General features: G+C 42.7%; 1 protein-coding gene across 6 annotated transcripts in view; it reads right to left on the reverse strand.

The window, feature by feature from the left end:
- Positions 1-18,706, reverse strand: part of FMNL2 (formin like 2) — a 262,344-nt gene that overhangs the window by 132,138 nt on the left and 111,500 nt on the right. The window contains exon 1 of one of the 6 annotated variants that reach the window (XM_061608775.1): positions 12,178-12,196. The exons of the other annotated variants lie outside the window; for them this stretch is intronic. The gene's annotated coding sequence lies outside the window, so the exon portion shown is untranslated. Of the gene's footprint in view, positions 1-12,177; positions 12,197-18,706 lie in introns of those variants that run through there. 6 annotated transcript variants of the gene reach the window in all.

Below are 18,706 nucleotides of genomic sequence, written 5' to 3' on the forward strand. Positions count from 1 at the left end.
ACAGCCCACAAACCAAAAGTGTCCTACGTTGCTATGGCTAGTCACTAAAAGCCTTCGTTGGTTTTCCCCTCCCAAAGATTGCATGGTGTATGGATTCCAGGGATTTACCCAGGCTACCTCAGGCTGCTAGAGACAGCTGATACAAGAGGAAGCAACCTAATCATGGCACAGCAGGTCTGTCTGTCAGGAGCCATAGATCCAGAAACCTTAGATCCAGGAACCATTTACTCTCTCTGTCAGGGGCCTACAATTTTTTCAAATCTGGGGAAACATCTGGAGATCTAAGAAACTGTCTTGGCCACCACAAAATACCCATTTCACAGAAGAAAGGGCATTGCTTAAAAAAACAACCCACACAGAAACACCCATACACGCTCCAAATCAAACATAACACAGACAAAAAAAGCAACCTACCTGTGCAAAACAAGCAACCGGGAAAAAAAGTAAAAAAAAAAAAAATGAGAAGGGACAGGAAACCTTGGTGGGCACTACGTGGGGGGGTGTCTAAGGGCTCCATGGTGTCCACAGGCACCACATTGGGGGCCCCAGATCCATGCAAATGCCCCATGTGAAGAGTGTGATCGGAACTCTATTTGATTAATCTTCCTGGCAGTAAAGTACTCTCAGGTTTAGAGCTTGCACTGCTCAGCGGGCTAGCCACTGGGCCATCCTACACAGGAAGTGAAAGGAAAAGTTTCCTGTTTGGGTTGGGACCTCTGAGCTGGTTCAATTCCTGGATCTGCTCTAACTACACCTCACCCCTATTCCAATTATTCTAACTCTCAGTGTGTACTTGTACTCACTAAAAACCTAGTATTTGCTGTTTTCAAATGCATCCAGTACACAGGTACTACAGTATACATGAAAAACATCCAAGATTGCTGATAGTTCTCCAGGATACATACATGTGTAGAAAAACACGCATTTGTTACCTCATAATATGAGAAGTGGGGGTCTTGGTGGTAGACGAATTAAGACTACCAAATCATCATTTCAAAACAAAAGGATTCTAACCCATTTTGTCCAATGAGGTTCTTTTGAACAGAAAAGTTCAAACAAATAGCATTCTTTTACAACTGTATTATTCAAGCCATGTTCTACAGCAGAGATGGGGAACCTTTTTGGTCCAGATCTCTATCTGTCCCTACCCCCTCTTAAAGGACCCTCTCCAAGATTAACTGTGAGAACTGTAGATTTAATGACATTTCCTGGTCTGATTTTCAATATTCTACTTTCCTCTTTATTTCTTCATTTGTTTTCTGTATTCCCTCTGCTGTTCCCTGGTAGAATATTTTTGCTGCTTTTTTCCCACTGGCTTTATTACATTGAAAATGTTTATTATAAATGTTTAAATTTAATTTTAATTTTTAAAAATGAACAGTGCCCTTCTTTCAGAGGGCACTTGGAAGAGAGACCTGATCGCTGCTGCTATTAGTTATTGTTGCTGTGTATTTTTTAATGGATTGTGTTTTTATGGATTTTATGTATAATTACTTACTTGTTTTATTGTAAACCACCATATGGCCTGTGCAAGGGGTGGTATAGAAATAATCTAAATAAATATTTTTTTTAAAAAAAACATCTGTCCCCATCCCCACAGGCCAACTTTGACAAGTGGGTGGTATAACCCATTTGTCAATCACCTGACATCAGCTGTCATCAGCTGTCCCACCCACCTGACAATGTTTTATAAAAGCCACTGCTAAGACTGGACTTCTTCCCTCCATTTCAACAGCAGTTTCAATGCAACTGCTTCATGCTCCTGGAGCAAGGGGCGCTCCCACTATCCATCAGGGAAGAATCTAGAGAATGTCAGGCTCTTTGGAAACTTATCAGATTTCGGTATGTGTGCGTACACACTTGAGTATTTGGGTACCTAGATGAAAATCACTGGTACTCACAGATAAGACTTTTCCTCTCTGCCACAACCAAATATCTACTAGGGCATGTGAAACCAATGATGTTTAATTTAGTATGTGTATATTACTATGTGTATATTTTATGTTCACCGCCCAGAGAGCTATCGCTAGTCGGGCGGTATATAAATTTAATAAATAAATAAATAAATAAATATGCCAATATATATTGTAAAATTAGCATGAAGCTTGTTTACATTGTTAACTACTGTATCAAGCAGAAAGTAACTCCTGAATTGCTCCAGGTACCTGGTAAAATATAAAAGAGTACAGTATACAAAAGGTTTATTCAGGGCAATACAATCTTCTTTCACACATTTAAAGCAAGTAGAACATACTTCTAAATGAGTAAGAGCGTATCTAGTAATTGAATGCTATGATGAACTAGGGAGAAAGTTACAAACGGTTGTGAATATAAAACTTCAATTATTTGAGAAAATATTACAGTTTCCAAACCCCTATTCATTTCTGCCAAGTTTTGCAAACCTCTGTGCTAGTGCTCTTGAAGAAAACTCCCTTCATTCAAAGTTATAATTACCAGGATATCACCTCATTGAAAACCTGCAGTTTCTAGAATGCTAAATGCAGGGGGGTGGAAAACATTTAATCTCATTTGCAATGGTCACTGTGACTTTTAGGGTCATGTCTGCATACAGCCAGGAGTGCAGCATGAGCAGCATTCCTGGAATTGCCAGAATGCTAAAATTCCAAAGTGAAAGAATTTAAGTGACTTAAAACTAACCATAGGAGAGCCAGTGTGGTGTAGTGGTTAAGGTGTTGAACTATGACCTGGGAGATCAGGGTCCGAATCCCCACATAGCCATGAAGCTCATTGGGTGACCTTGGGCCAGTCACTGCATCTAAGCCTCATGAAAACCCTATTCATAGGGTCACCATTAGGGTTGCCAGGCTCAGGGCCTGAGACTGATCCTGTATCTTTAGGAGAAGAGAAAATCAGCCAAGTGCAGGTGTTCTTGCAACACTGTAATGGGAAAAACCACAAGGTGGAATTCTCCTTTTCCCCTGCACAAGTTTTAAAGATACGGAAGACCTCTTGGAGGCTGGGCCTGGCAACCAAGAGGTCTTCTGTATCTTTAAAAGTTATGCAGGGGGAAGGGAGAATTCCACCTTGTGGTTTTTCCCATTACACTGTTGCAAGAACACCAGCACTTGGCTGACTTTCTCTTCTCCTAAAGATACAGGATCAGTCTCAGGCCCTGAACCTGGCAATCCTAAACCTACATAGTTGATACAAGACTGTTACAATAACAAAGTAAGCCTCCTTTACATATCTACCACCACAACCTTCTTTTCCTTAGTGTTCTTTTGCACTTGGTGTAGTTTGAAAAAAAGAAATTAAAAATCCCAGAGTTCTTTTATGAACATTTTTTTTGCTGAGAGGCCGTCTTTTAATGCCTAGCAGGGGAAAATCTAAATTGCATTCCAGGGCTAAACAAAGCCCCAAGGTTATGTAAAACATTGCTGCTGGCTACCAAACCACTAAATCACCCTGAATTGTGATCTTAGGAGCAACAAGAGGCATTTCCCCTCTGCAAGGGTGGGGGACCTGTTAAGTTGGTCCACCCCCAGAGACTAATGGATCCGGATGGTTTCCAAAGGGCTCTGGGGAGTTTTCTGGCTGATAGGGCTGGCGCTCCTGTCGAAACCGTGGTTAAACTGTGGAATACAGAAATGACCCAGGCGGTTGATATGATTGCTCCTGAGCACCCTCTCCTGTGTAGAGCTCGTAAGGCTCCATGGTATACCCCAGAGCTGAGAGCGATGAAACAATATAGGAGATGGCTTGAGTGCAGATGGAAGCGAACTCCTAGTGGATGCAATTACACACTGGTAAGTGCCTATGGTAAGCTGTATTTAGGGGCAGTGAGGGCAGCAAAAAAACAATATTTTGCTGCCACTATCAAATCATCAATCTGCCGCCCAGCGGAGCTCTTCAGAATTGTCTGGGGGCTATTACACTCTGGCCCCTGGGACATGGTAGAACCATCTGAGGCCCGCTGTAATGAATTTCCTAGGCACTTCCAGGATAAAATCTTTAGCATCCACCAGGACTTAGACTCCAGTGTTATAGCAGGTGAATCAAGCGAGGTATCCAGAGCACAACCTTGTCCTGATTTCTTGAATGAGTTTCAGTTGGTGCAGCTTGAGGACGTTGACAAGGTGCTTGGACAGGTTCGTGCAACCACTTCTGTGCTGGATCCTTGCCCTTCTTGGCTAATAAAAGCTAGCAGGGATGGAACAGCGGGCTGGGCCAGGGAAGTGATTAAAGCCTCTCTGCGAGAGGGGGTGGTCCCTGGCTGCCTGAAAGAGGCAGTAGTGAGACCACTCCTGAAGAGACCCTCCCTGGACCCAGAAAATCTTAATAACTATAGGCCGGTGGCAAATGTTCCATTCCTGGGCAAGGTCCTGGAACGAGTGGTTGCAGGCCAGCTCCAGACACTCTTGGATGAGACAGATTATCTGGATCCATTTCAGTCGGGTTTCAGGCCTGGTTTGGGCACGAAAACAGCCTTGGTCACCCTGTATGATGACCTTTGTCGGGAGAGAGACAGGGGGAGTGTGACTCTGTTGATTCTCCTTGATCTCTCAGCGGCTTTTGATACCATCAACCATGGTATCCTTCTGGGGAGACTAGCTGAGTTGGGAGTGGGAGGTACTGCATTGCGGTGGTTCCGCTCCTACTTGGCAGGTCACCTCCAGAAGGTGGTGCTTGGGGAACATTACTTGGCACCCTGGACACTCCAGTATGGGGTGCCACAGGGGTCAGTTCTGTCCTCCATGCTGCTCAACATCTACATGAAACCGTTGGGTGCGATCATCCGGAGCTTTGGAGTGCGTTGCCATCAGTATGCTGATGACACGCAGCTCTATTTCTCCTTTTCATCTTCTTCAGGTGAGGCTGTCAATGTGCTGAACCGGTGCCTGGCTGTGACAATGGACTGGATGAGGGCTGATAAACTGAGGCTCAATCCAGACAAGACTGCTGCTAGTGGGTGGTTCTTCTGACCAGATGATGGATGTCCAACCTGTCTTGGATAGCCAAAGTGTGCATAAACATGCAAATATTCATGAAAATAGCATGCAAAAATGTGTATATTAGGAAAAATTGCAAACAAAGATGTATGTGTTAGGAGAAATTCACATGAAAATGCTGCTGAAATTTCATAAAGACTTTTCCCCCCTGAAGGAGCAGGTTCGTAGCTTTGGGGTTCTCCTAGAATCATCTCTGTCACTTGAGGCTCAGGTAGCCTCGGTGGCACGGAGTGCCTTCTACCAACTTCTGTTGGTGGCCCAACTACGTCCCTATCTGGACAAGGATAACCTGGCTTCAGTTGGCCATGCTCTGGTAACCTCCAAATTAGATTACTGCAATGCACTCTACATGGGGCTGCCTTTGAAGACGGTTCGGAAACTGCAGCTTGTGCAAAATGCAGCAGCCAGATTGGTAACAGGGACCAGATGGTCCAAACATATAAAACCGATTCTGGCCCGCTTGCATTGGCTGCCTGTATGTTTCCAAGCTCAATTCAAGGTGCTGGTTTTGACCTATAAAGCCTTACACAGCTTGGGACCACAATACCTGATGGAACGCCTCTCCCAGCACGAACCCACCCGTACACTACGTTCAAGATCAAAGGCCCTCCTCTGGGTGCCTACTCCAAGGGAAGCTCGGAGGGTGGCAACAAGGGAGAGGGCCTTCTCAGTGGTGGCCCCCAAATTATGGATTGATATCGTTGATGAGGTGCGCCTGGCGCCAACACTGTTATCTTTTCGGCACCAGGTCAAGACTTTCCTCTTCTCCCAGGCATTTTAGCATGTGTTTTAAATTGTTTTTATATTGTTTTAAATTTTAAAATTGTGTTTTAAATTGTATATTTGTTTTAATGTTTTTGATTGCTGTAAACCGCCCAGACAGCTTCGGCTATGGGGCGGTATACAAGTGCAATCAATCAATCAATCAATCAATCAATCAATCAATAGTAAGAGAGTTTCCTCTCAAAGTCAGAATTCAGTCCAATCTACAGCTTAGAGATTCTATGAAGTGCAAGACGATTCAGTCACTCATATATACAATACTTCTCTCATGCCACATTTTGTTGATACCTAAATAATATGTCCAATGTCATAATAAGGCCACATAAGAAAGATCCTCCTATGACACTGGCAAATGCATCTTTTTTTTAAAAAAGTTGACACTAAGCATGCCATATGTATAATTTTAGCTCTCCCCATTTCTCAGATTTTTACCTGTAAACTGCTTTCAGATTCTGTCTAGATTTTTTAAACATTTTTAAACATACCTGTGTGTTCATTAGCTTTCCAGATTCATTTGCGATGAATCTATTTGTATGCATCTACAAAATAACTCAACCTTTCCCCATAAATACAAAAGTTCTGTTCCAGTGAGTTGTACTACCACTCTGATGACAATGTACACAATAAATGTACATGCATGTAGGACTGCCAGCTATTTGGTCATCTCTATGGGGGTAGCAGCTTAATTCCTACATACTAGGTTTCTCTGAAGGAATTCGGGAATGAGTAAAACAGCTCTTTGTGTTTTACAATTCCATAGAAAAATGGAAATGGACTGCCTTCAAGTCAATTCTGACTTATGGCGACCCTATGAATAGGGTTTTCATGGTAAGCGGTATTCAGAGGGGGTTTACCATTGCCTTCCTCTGAGGCTGAGAGGCAGTGACTGGGCCAAGGTCACCCAGTGAGCTTCATGGCTGTGTGGGGAATCGAACCCTGGTCTCCCAGGTCATAGTCCAGCACCTTAAATCTGAGCCCCCCTTGTGCATTAATCATATAAAAGGGGTCCACCTGTAGCAAGGGCAGCCTGTATATCTGTGATGGGAACGTCTACATGCATAGGCTTACGTGGCAGCTGGAAACCAGATAAAACAGGGTTCTAGTTCCCATGGAAGCCTATGTGCATATGCGTCCCCTTCTCAGGCATCCGCACTCAACGTGTGGACAACAGGGAAGCAAGAAAGCTGTGCAACCTCAGGGGCGGAACCCACTGTTCTTTTATATCCATGAAGCTCCCTCATGCAACTAATGCATGGGGGTGGTAACCTTATCATTATACAGTGTACTGAATCTTAAGGTTCTTGAGCTATAAGCCCTCTAGAATCAAATTACTAAGCTACCCATTGTTGTAAGGTTGCCTTACAAGCAATTAATAACTACTTTGCACTGTTGAAATGTATATGTATTTGTTTCTTGGGTATCATTCCAACTTTTCCGTCATGCTGAGCCACTCAGTAAAAAATGAGCCGCTCATTTTTATTTTATTTTATTTTATAAATTGCCTCTAATTGTTCCACAAATTTTGGCTTCTAATAGCATCCAGGAGTTGAGTGTTGATCATGACATTGACAGTGGATTTGCTAGTCTTTGGGCTTGTACTTAAAAAGGATTAAAATTCCATAAAGGGTTGGATTTTCTCACTTTTAAAAAACTCTTAAGACAGATGTACAAGAAAAACATTCCTGAGTATACTGCCCTGGTTGACGGCTCTTTATGGAATGTGGCACCCTAGTTGTAATCACTTTTGAAAAGAAAAAAAGTGCAATATTTATCCATGTCGCATTTTACTCCTGCTCTCAGAACTATCTATCCACAGTGCAGAGAATTAAGAGTCCCAAGCCTTGCTAAGTACACACACACATACACAAAGCTGCTTTTTGCTCTCACCTTTCCATCACCCATGATGACGTGTTGTATTTGCACACTGACAGAGTACAATAAAAAGCTTGCCGGCTGCTTAGTAGTGCAGGATGTGGCCAGGATTAAAGAAAGAATGTTTGGTCTGACTTTGGAATGTAGCCATCATATAATAATAGGTTACTAGATTGTGTCTGTTCCTTCTCACTTCACTGCACCCAATTTTACCATTCAGAAAAGGAGAGGAGGTGCTACATAAACGGGAACTGAGTAGAGCTGATCAGATTTCTGGAAGGCTACCCAAACCCTTTCTTATAAACACATAAAGGTCATTTAACAATATGGAGCCTCTAGAGAGCCAACCAAATACTACGTATAACATTACTATTGAGAATATTTGTTAAAGTAAACACCTCAGGAGAGATATTTATTGCCAGTGTGATATATCTTGTGTTCAGTCCTGAGATAGTATCCGTACAAACCAGCTGGGAGACAAAATTATGGGAGAAAGGAACTGCAGGAAGAAATGTTCTCTTAAGCCCTTCCGGCCCAAGTGATGGAGATGAATCATCTTCCATTTTCTTTTATTTCACAAAACTTTCATTTTTAACTGATTTTCAAATCCAAGAAAACAAAAGATAAAAAAATCAAAGTCTGCATAAAATAAACAACATACTGAAGAAATCAAAATAAGAACCACGAGTTACAACACAGTGTAAAACAAATTCAAAAGTTTTAGAAACAAATTAGAAAGGTTCAGAATGAATGTGTGAAGAGGACAGCAGGGCCACGTGTGCAAGCCGCACCTACAATGTCCCAATCGCAATAAGAGATCTTTGCACACTTAGTGCAAATGTCTAAAGGGGGCTTCTAACATTAACTTGTGCACAGTTAGAAGCTTTCAAGTGATGAAGAACCCTCTAAGTGCATTCAACTGAACATATCACTTTGATCTTTCCTACTCAAGACATGAAGTTCAGTGGCAAATGTGGGATAGGGACTTCACACGCTCCCCACCTTCTTCCCCCTCCTCATTTATTAAGTTCCTATCTCACCCTTTCTCCCAAAGGGAGCCCAGAGCAGCAAACAGATGATAAAGCACTAAGAACATCCTCAAACCAAAATATCTTTAAAAAACAATTCCAATACAGATGCAAACTATACACTTCCCCCACACATGTTGCTTTAATGCCCAAATAGGACTAATATGTCATAATTATTTGGTAATTTTTTGGGTGGAGCAATATTCAGATATAATAATCAATTTGTATATACCTGATACAGATGCCAGACGGCAGATGGCAAAGTTTGGTTAAACTAGGGTTAGCAAGAACAAGCCAGGATGGTTTTAGATCCTGGCTTGTTTTCAATGACATTTGTTTAAATAAACTACAGTTCCCCAACTTTTGATATCACAGGGAACCGTGGATAATTTAAATACAGAAGTGCTTGCTTCTGGTCTCTTCCTCTGGCATGTGAGACAGGGAGGAGAGAAGGCAGGGCTGGCGCCAGGCATGACTGGGCCCTTGGGCACCAGCCTGTCTCGGGCTTGTGGCACCATAGCCCAAGCCCCCCATATATGTGGCACAGGGCTATCAAGCATCCATCTACCTCTTCTGTCCCTGTGAATGACGTGCACGCTATGTGCGCATGTGTACCATCAATCAAGACAGCAGTGGGGGCATCTGCCCCTTAGGGAAGCCTCTGCCACCATCTTGATTGATGGGAGGCATGCATGTGCAGCGTGAAAAGACATTCACAGGAACAGGAGAGATAGGTGGGGTGTGCGTGCGGACTTATTGAAGCCTGCACTTCAGGGTCGGAAGCCGACACTGCCACAGATCACAAAATGGGGGTGCCATCTTCCCACCCTAAGGAGGAGCCCTTCAGGGGCCCCTCTGGGCTGCAGGGGCCCACCACCAGGGCCCAACCTAGCTGCCGTCTGGTGCCAGCCTTGAGAAGAGGCTCACCACTGCCTACTCAGATAGCAGGACACTATGGTTTCCCACGCATCTGCGTCAATTTGATCACAGTAAGATGGTCCCACATCTAACTGAAGACATGGGGAACCTTCAGCTCATGGGCCAAATATAGCCCACCAGACCTCCCATTTGACCCATGAGGCTGCTCTGGGGAAGCCAGCCCACCTGCCCTACCCCTGGCATCACACATGATGACAGGTGGGGAGTGGGAAAGAACAGGGATTCAAAGGAACAATCAGGAGCTTAAAGTGGCTCTGGATTGCTCCTCTGCTGCACCAGGGCAGACTCCCAACCACCCATCAGCTGTTCTGAGGCAGCAGCACACCTTACTTGAGACCGAAGAAGTTTCCATTCAAAGGAAACTGCTTTCCCTCCCCATGCTGCTCTTTGAAGCTGACCCACATGGCTTCTTTCCATCTCCAACAAGGTTTTGCAAGCATCCCCATGCTTTTCCTTCCTACCTCTGGCATCGCAGGGCCGGGAGGCTTGCAAAAGCATAAGGCTGGCAACTCCTCCACACAAAGGATTTTGTCCTTTGGCGAGACAATCTGCCTGTCAATCATGTAACATCATGATGGCATGTGATTTAACAGATAAGTTGCCCCACCTACAACCATGTGACATCATAGTGATGTTGTGTGATTTGACAGGAGGGTTGCCCCTGCCCACCTGTCAAGTTTGGCTTGCAGCAGGGCCAGATCTGGCCCCCAGAGCCAAAATGCTTCCCCACTCATTTTATTGTATGAAGACTTCAGCCTAAACTGGATCCAGCTTTCTGTTGTGCACCAATTTCCAGCCTTCAGCGGTCAGAAGACAGAAGTAAGTTCCTTCTGCAATGTCTTTGCTTACTTCTCTACATAACTGCCTGATATTGCTATGCCAGGGTCCACATAAATCAACTGCCTTGTGGTGGTATTTACAACACACACCTTTCTTCAATAATCATTTAAAAACTCAACATGCTATTTGATAGGAGCTCCAGGTTCATCACAGCCCTTCCAACATTTATTAGATCTCAGTCTGAATTTTCTGTCCTAATTTGCCTCTTAACCAGAGTAATGTACCAAAAAGCATGACCTAGAACTAACACATTAATCTCATTGATGCCACTGTCAACCTAAGCAACTTCATATAACAATGAAACCATCCCATACGAGCAATTGTTCAAAACCGGCTAATGCATATGTAAACTGAGTAAATCTATGACTGCAGTTAACAACATGCTGGACCTGTCCTAACAGTTGCCAACCACTCTTAACCTCCTGCAATTAAGTCCTAAAATGACCAAAAGGAAATGATCATCATGGCCTATTTAGAGGAGAAATCATTCCCCAGCTTCCAAGAATGACAGTTAAACTTCTCTCTTTCCCTCAGGCTTGGGAATGGTCAATAAATGGTGCAAGTAAAGTGCTGGAAGATCACAGCATTAGCCTTGTTGATCAGAAAGCCACTGCCTCCATTGCAAGGAAAGCTGTCATAACTTCTTTCAAGAGCAGATGGACTGGGGACAAAGCGGGGGGGGGGGCAGAGGGAGATAAAAAATCAGCTTGGAGCCATGGTGTGAAAGGGCAATAAATAAATAAATAAATAAAGCAAGCATGCAAATGAATGACAAAGAGCTTTAATCAATTCCCACCTACCCAATCACTGCCTTTCCTAGTGGCCAATTTATACAGATTATTAATAAGGACAACAGATAGTTCTGGATCACATTAATTCTTTTCTACAGTTGCCTATTCCCATTTTCTCCAGCACCTGGAGACCAAGGAGGAGATGGAGGACTGCAGTAGAAGTAGCTCTGTGGGACAGCACAAACGATATATATCAGCAATATTATTACTCCCATTTGTTAACCTTGGAAATAGCTGCCAATGAGTCTCATAACAATTGTGTGTATCTTGCTAATTAAATTCTTGCTCAACGAGCACACTGCTTCTTTTCTCTCCTCCTCCAAAGTATGTCTTATTCTGTCAAACTACGCATTTCATTGTATTTATTCTCATCTCAGATTGACAAAAACCAGCACTTTAGGTAAATTACAGATGACAAAAGTGATTGAAATTTAAGTATCCAAAGACTTTACATTTATAACAAGGACTCTTGTTCATTTCTGGCTACCAAACAGATATATCACCCAAATGACAGCACATGACTGAAGGTTATAACAGGTTACAGAGACCGCTACAAATTGTCATGATTTTCACTTCAATCTATTAAAATAAGATTTTATACGTCACAACAGAGTTGCCACTATGGATCATATGGGTTGCAGTCAACTTGGCATAAGAGGAAGTCCCGTTCGTGCAGTGGCTCTTTCCCTTACCCTCCTACCTCCTGCAACCTTTTGTACTCCCCAGAAAGCCTCTCCAGAAGGTGAGGGGGCCTGCCAAACATTGTGAGCTGTGTTGTATGGAGGAACAAATGTCCAAAATGGACTTGAAGAAATCTTACGCCAGCAGAGAAAATAAGGACAAAAGATTGCCATGATGTTACAAAGCCCAAAGCCCAAACTGGAGACTTGACTTTAAGAAGGGAAGGCCTTGCTGGGCACTCTACCCTAGCAGCAATGTACAGCATCATCCCACCTGAACCACTCAGAGGAACTGATGGAGCAAGCACAGGAGCAAGACTTGACATGGAACTGCATGTATTTCCAAAACGCTGATCTTGTTGCATTGGATGGGGACCACAGACATGCATCAATTAGTCCCTTCTAGAGTGCTATGCTTCTGCATCTGATGCTACAGAAAGTGCTAGACAGCTCTTTTGGTCTGGAAACCCAAGGGTGAGCTCACTCCATCAGATATCATGCTAATTAGTCCATTTTGATTGCAAGAGGGGCAAGCTATACATGTGTCTGCTGCCGAGGAGAATAGGATGTCTGAAGCAGAACTGTGTTCCCATTGTGAGCTGTAGAGAATGGGTGCGGGGGGGGGGGAGTTGTCTTTTAATATTCCCTCTCTCTCTCTCTCACACACACACACACAAAACTGTTAATTATTAACACAGCATTAGCCATTAAACAGTAACAGGAAACAGCTGCAGTTAAGCATTTTTTAAAAGCCATATTCCTGGGACACTATGCACCTAAGTTATCCACACAGAACCAACCTATTTGAGGGGGGGTCCTTCTCAGCTACGTGCCGTACACGTGGTTCAACTTCCCATGCAACTCTTACTCTGTTAGCCAAGAGAGTAAAAGTCTGGGCCAGAGGGACACATCCTACACTGGCTGAACTCCACACTTTCTGTTTCCTGCAAAGCAGTCTTGCAACCAGGAAATGATGAAAGCCAAATCTAGATGAAAGCCAAAGCATAGTTGTATCCATCTAAACGCTGCATGTTAAAGCCCATCGCTGCATATCTGTCGATCACAGGAGTGGCTAACCTGCGGCCTTCCAGATGTTGTTGAACCAGGAAGCATGGTCAATAATCAGAGATGACGGTAACTGTAATGCCGCAATAACTGGAGGACCAAAGGTTAGCTACCCCTGGTCTATGGACATTGGGGTTGGAGAGAGCTCTTGAGAGGCAAAAGGGCTGTGGATGAAAGAAAGCAAATCTAATGACAACACAGCATGATAAACCCTCTTCAAACCATCTCCTCATGTGTATACAGAATGCATGGAGGAGGAACATGATCATACCTCTGGCCCCAACCCTCTTACCTCTGCTCATCCAGCAGAAGGTCTGAAAAGGCCCGCTACACACACAGCGAAACGCACAAAGAATTCTCTTGGGCAGCAGACACATGTATAGTTTGCCCCTCTTGCAAGCAAAACTAATTACCATAGTATCTGACGAATACTGTGTGCTTTTTCTTACCTTTGGCCAACCAGTCAAAGGCCAGAGGCAGAGGCAGATCCCACCACTCATTCAGTCTACACATGAGACAGTCTGAAAAATGCTATCGTCATGTCTTCAGTAACACAGAGCTGTACTAGAAGTTTGTGAAAAGCAGTTTGGGGCTGATGAAGAGAGAGATCTATGTGCTACCTAGAGTTCTTTTTTTTTTTTTTTAATTGCAACCTAATGTACTAAAGGAGCTCTCAAAACATCTGTCTTTTATCTTTAAAAGATTCTGAACAACAGGTGAGATGCCATGGGACTGGAAAAAGACAAACATCCCAATCTTCAAAAAAGGGAACAAGGAAGATTTGAGAAACTGAAGACAGGTTCAGCCTGATTTCGATACCAGGGAAGATATTAAAACAGATTATGAACAAGAAAATGTCTAAACATCTTGATAACCATGTAGTGATAAGTAGGAGCTAACATGTTTCAATATCTTTATTTGATCAGGTTACTAGCATAGTGGATTTTATCTTGATTTTGGCAAAGCTTCTGAAAAATGGGAAAATGATATTGTAGATATGAGCCCTATGGTTGTAAGTAGGTTGTAATATGTGTTACACATTGACAATGACAGTTGTTGCCTTCTGTCTTGAAAACAGATGACCGCCTTAGAAGATAATCCTTTTTACTTGTAGGCCTGTTTACATTTAAAATATATAAATAAATCTCAGCATATATTATATGTTTAACTATATGCTTAATAGTCACAATGCAATTTGGATGATTTACCAACATACTCATTTGACTTCAATACAGTAGCAAGAATTGATGATATCACCATGTCAGCTATTTCTGTTTCTGCAAAGGCTTAATAATTTGTTTCTTTGTTCTTGGGAGCCTTTCCATCCTCTTCCCCTTTTCTTGGGGAAACATGGTGCCACACTTTTATCAACCAGTTCAACAGCACAAACATGTATTAATGTCCTTTCCGACTATAGATGTGATATTATACAAAGCAAATATGCCAAAAAGTGGGGGAGAGGAAAGGGTAATTTACTGATTCACACTTTCATGTGAGACAAACTGGTGCAGCTGCCCACCTGCAAGCTTCCACACCAAAGATGTTACTCTGCTACTTTGACAGAGGAAAGAAACTGACAGAAAAGTTTCCTTATTCCGGCCTGTGGAAGACATTCCTCTTACAATTCAAATCTACTCAGCAAAATGTGACTAAGCTCCCACTCTGCAAGAAGATAGGATCATTAAGATCTTCTAGACTAACAGATCTGGATAAGATTTTAGGATCTTATCCTAAAAAAAATAATCCCCACTATTTGATGTGGACAATTATGGAGCAACAAAATCTGAAGCAACTGGCAACATCCTATACACTACGCATAGGTAACCTGTGGCCCATCAGATGGTTTTGAGGTATAACTACCATCATCCTGATAACTGGCCATGCTGGTTAAGGACAATGGGAGTTGGAGTCCAAAAACATCTGGAGAGCCAAAGGTTCCCCATCCCTCCTATACACCAGCCATCATTCTGGCACACAGTTGGCCTGCTGGGCAAAACTGGTAATCAGCTGAGAAAGTAGATACATGTATGGAGGACATAACAGAGGGCATCATGCAGCCCTGTCTCAACCCCTGCTGTGCATGCAGCACATGGTCCACCGAGTGCACCAGTGCCTGTTAAGATGAAATAGGAGGTCTGTGTGCACCTTTTTATCCAGCTCTCATCCCTCTAGGGTGCCACATGTTTTGTTTAGGACTTCCATTAAACTATCCCTATACAGAAAAGTAAGCCCTAAGTCAAACCTGCATCTACAGTCCAAAAGAAGCCCAAAATACTTTTTATGGGCAAAATACTGTTACAACTTCAATGCATGAAGTAGAAAATTAAATGAGCTTCCTCTTCACATTTTGGTCCCATCTGCACTACACATTTAAAGCAGAATCACACCACTTTAAACAGTCATGGCTTCCCATAAAGAATCCTAGGAACTGTAGTTTGTTAAAGTTGCTGAGAGTTGTTAGGAGGCCCATATTCCCCTCAAAGAGCTATAATTTCCACAGCTATAATTCTACTGTTAAACTTATTTGAAAATAGTGCAGATGAGGCCTTTGTCTTCAGGATAAAACAAGACTTGTGGCACCTTAGAGACTAAAACAAGCTTCTGTAGACTAGTTTCATTCCTCAATCCTTGAAAGTTTATGCTAGTCTTCAAAATGCTACAAGACTGACCAGCTATCCAGGCCACTCTTCTGGAAGTGGTTATTGTCTGGGTGAATTCAGTGTTCTCATCTTTTCTTTCATGATAACTTCTAATGATTAGCTGAGCGTGTAAATCTTCTTCAGATCTTTATGTTATCACATCACATAGATTGTTATCACATCACATAGTGTCACATTACATGGGATGCAAACTAGAATAAAATAAGCCCCATGCTTTTTTGTTATGCATCCAAATGAATGTGTGAACTTACCACAGTCAGGAAAATAAAAAAATCCCCACAAAACAACTGCTCATCTCTAATGGTCTGTACTCTCCCCACACACACACATTGCTTTAAGAGAACTGACATTTATAGCACATATTTCCTGGGCCACTTGAATGGCCATCAACTGGTAACAATTTTAAGCCACTCATGATCTGGTCTGTACTTGTACTGGTGACCTAGTGGTCAAAGGTTCTTTTATCCCATTACCTGTTCCTTGAGCCAGTCAATCCCCTTATAAAATTGTTTTTATGCTATCATGAGACCTGCCTCTTCTACTCTTACGTAACACAATGTTCCTTAAGTAGACTATGGGAACTATGCTCCTTAAGGGATTATTCTCCTTTTTGTTTTAGGTACCTGCACTGTGCCAATTAACAATAACAGAATTGTATTTTAAAGGACTGGAGAACTGTGTTCTGCCTTTCATTCAACAAAAATCCCGCATTCCTTTTTGCTCTCATAAGTATAAAGACAACAGGATAACTAAATGAAATTCAGGTTTATTTGTGCGAAAAGCACTAGCACACCTTTCAGAAATTTATAGGAACGCTGATATGTATGTAGAATACAGTTTCAGTTTCATCTGGTTTGTTTATCCAATTTTAATAGGAATATCTTATGGATATTTACAACTTCTTGGTGTCCACCCTGAAAATGAAGTTATATAGAAATGTGAAGAAAAAATGTATTATAAAACATCTCACAAAAGTATACAATATGAGAACAATTCCAAGCTAATCATTCTTTTAAAAACCAAAATAAGTTTTGAAGGATTTCTAAAGAGCTTCCTAAGAAGTGTATTTGATTATATTGTTTCCAGCACAATAGACAGCTGCAAACATTTTCACCACACCCTGCCACCTCAAGGCATAAGAAATCTGTCCAAAGAACATAAAGGGAATGGAACAAGTCACATAGCAAATCCTGAATAAGGGTCGAGATTAGGCAAGTCAAAGTAAGTTAGGTTTTACAGTAATAATTTTTAACCCCGTGAACGGAAGGAGGAAATAGAAGTTTCTTTTCCCACAGTGGGGATTCCCAAAACATTTGTTAGGATGCACATCCATAGATGAAACTCCAAAAGTCAGCTCAGGCCATTGGTTAAATGGATGTTTACATTTCTTTTTTGTCCGAACATGAACATCCCTCTTAAGGCACAGAAAGCATGTGTATATGCGTGTTGTGATATTTTTACTTTCTTTCGTTTCTAATTTTATTTTACATGGCCAAAATGTGTCCACAGAATTTCCCCTACTGCTTTTGACAAAAGAGATCACAGCAATTGCAGAAAGGCTGAAGACCCCCATGAGAAGCTCTGGGACTGAACTTCAGCCCGGTTCAGCTGTTCTCCACACCAGGGCTGTGGAGTAGGAGTCAGAGTCGTGGAGTCAGAGTCGGAAGCAATTTTGGGTGGAGTTGGAGTCGGTAGAAATGTACCGACTCCAACTCCGGCTTCAAAATAAATTTTGATTGAAAAAAAATTTTTTAAATATAAATTCAAAATGTCAAAGAAGCTTCCCATGAAGTCACCTGTAGTTGAGCATTTCACCATAAATCAGGATAGAAAACATTTTGTGTGTCAGTGTATGACACAGGACCCAGATGAAGACAAATGCTGTGATGCCAAGATCAGCGCATATTCAGGCAACAATAAAAATGCTCCTATGGGAGCTTCCAATTTAAAAAGATGTTTTTTAAATTACTCATTGAAATAAAATTTAAGCATTACTACTACTACTACTACTACCACCACCACCACCACCACCAGCAGCAGCAGCAGCAGCAGCATTTATATCCCACCTTTTCTCCAAGGAGCTGAAAGTGGTGTACATGGTTCTCCCCCCTCCTCATTTAATCCCCACAACAACCTTGTGAGGTAGGTAAGCTGCGAGGCAGTGGCTGGCTCAAGGTCACCCCAGTGAATTTCATGGCCAAGCATGTCCTGCCTAAACCAGTTGAAGACAGACACAGACTCATGGGTGTGCTTTTCTTTAATGGATTTAATAGAAAAGTGTCAGTTCAGAGCGCTTCATAATCAGTTTACAGACTACACAGGATTCAACATCATTACTACAAATAACTAGGCACTACTGCACTGCACTAAAACATTATCACAACAATTAGACATGCCTCCTTACCAACCTTAAGTAAGGATGGGAAGGCTCCCTACTTGCATGAGGAAACTGTCACTTTTGGGAGTGCACACACAAGTGAACACTCCTCCTCAGAGGGACAGTGGGAACATGTTGCGTCTACCAACGCCACAGCCTACGTGTCCGAGGTGACGGCAGTTGGACTACCTCACCAAGGTCCTCTTCCTAAGGAGGGGGTCTGCACAGCTGCAGCAGCAGCAGGGTAGGGAGGCAAGGGAAGATGGAGAGGCTGCTTCCTGACCAGGGAGCACTTCCTCATCGGTAACTGGATCTACAAGGGCACAACAGTCACTGTCAGTGGCACAGGAGCCTTCAAGCTCAGCCACATCTGGAGGCACCTCACTAATGCCTTCCCACAAGTCCAAGTCTGACTCCTCATCCTCCTCACTCCATGCCCATTCCACAGGGCTCCTGATAAAGCAGGTATTTGAACCCTAGTCTACCAGGTGCCAGTCCAACACTCTAACTGCTACACCACACTAGCTGTTGACCACCTTTCAATATTTAATAAGGATGTCTAAAATCTGCTGCCTGGAAGTAGCCACATACTCCTACCTAATGTAGGGCTGACTGTGTGCATGGGTTTACTGTGTGTCTTGTGTGAACTGATCCTGAAATATCCGCACACACTGTACACTTGCCCTGCAGCCATCTGCAAG

Source organism: Rhineura floridana, chromosome 2 (genome assembly GCF_030035675.1).
Source record: "Rhineura floridana isolate rRhiFlo1 chromosome 2, rRhiFlo1.hap2, whole genome shotgun sequence".
NCBI lineage: Eukaryota > Metazoa > Chordata > Lepidosauria > Squamata > Rhineuridae > Rhineura > Rhineura floridana.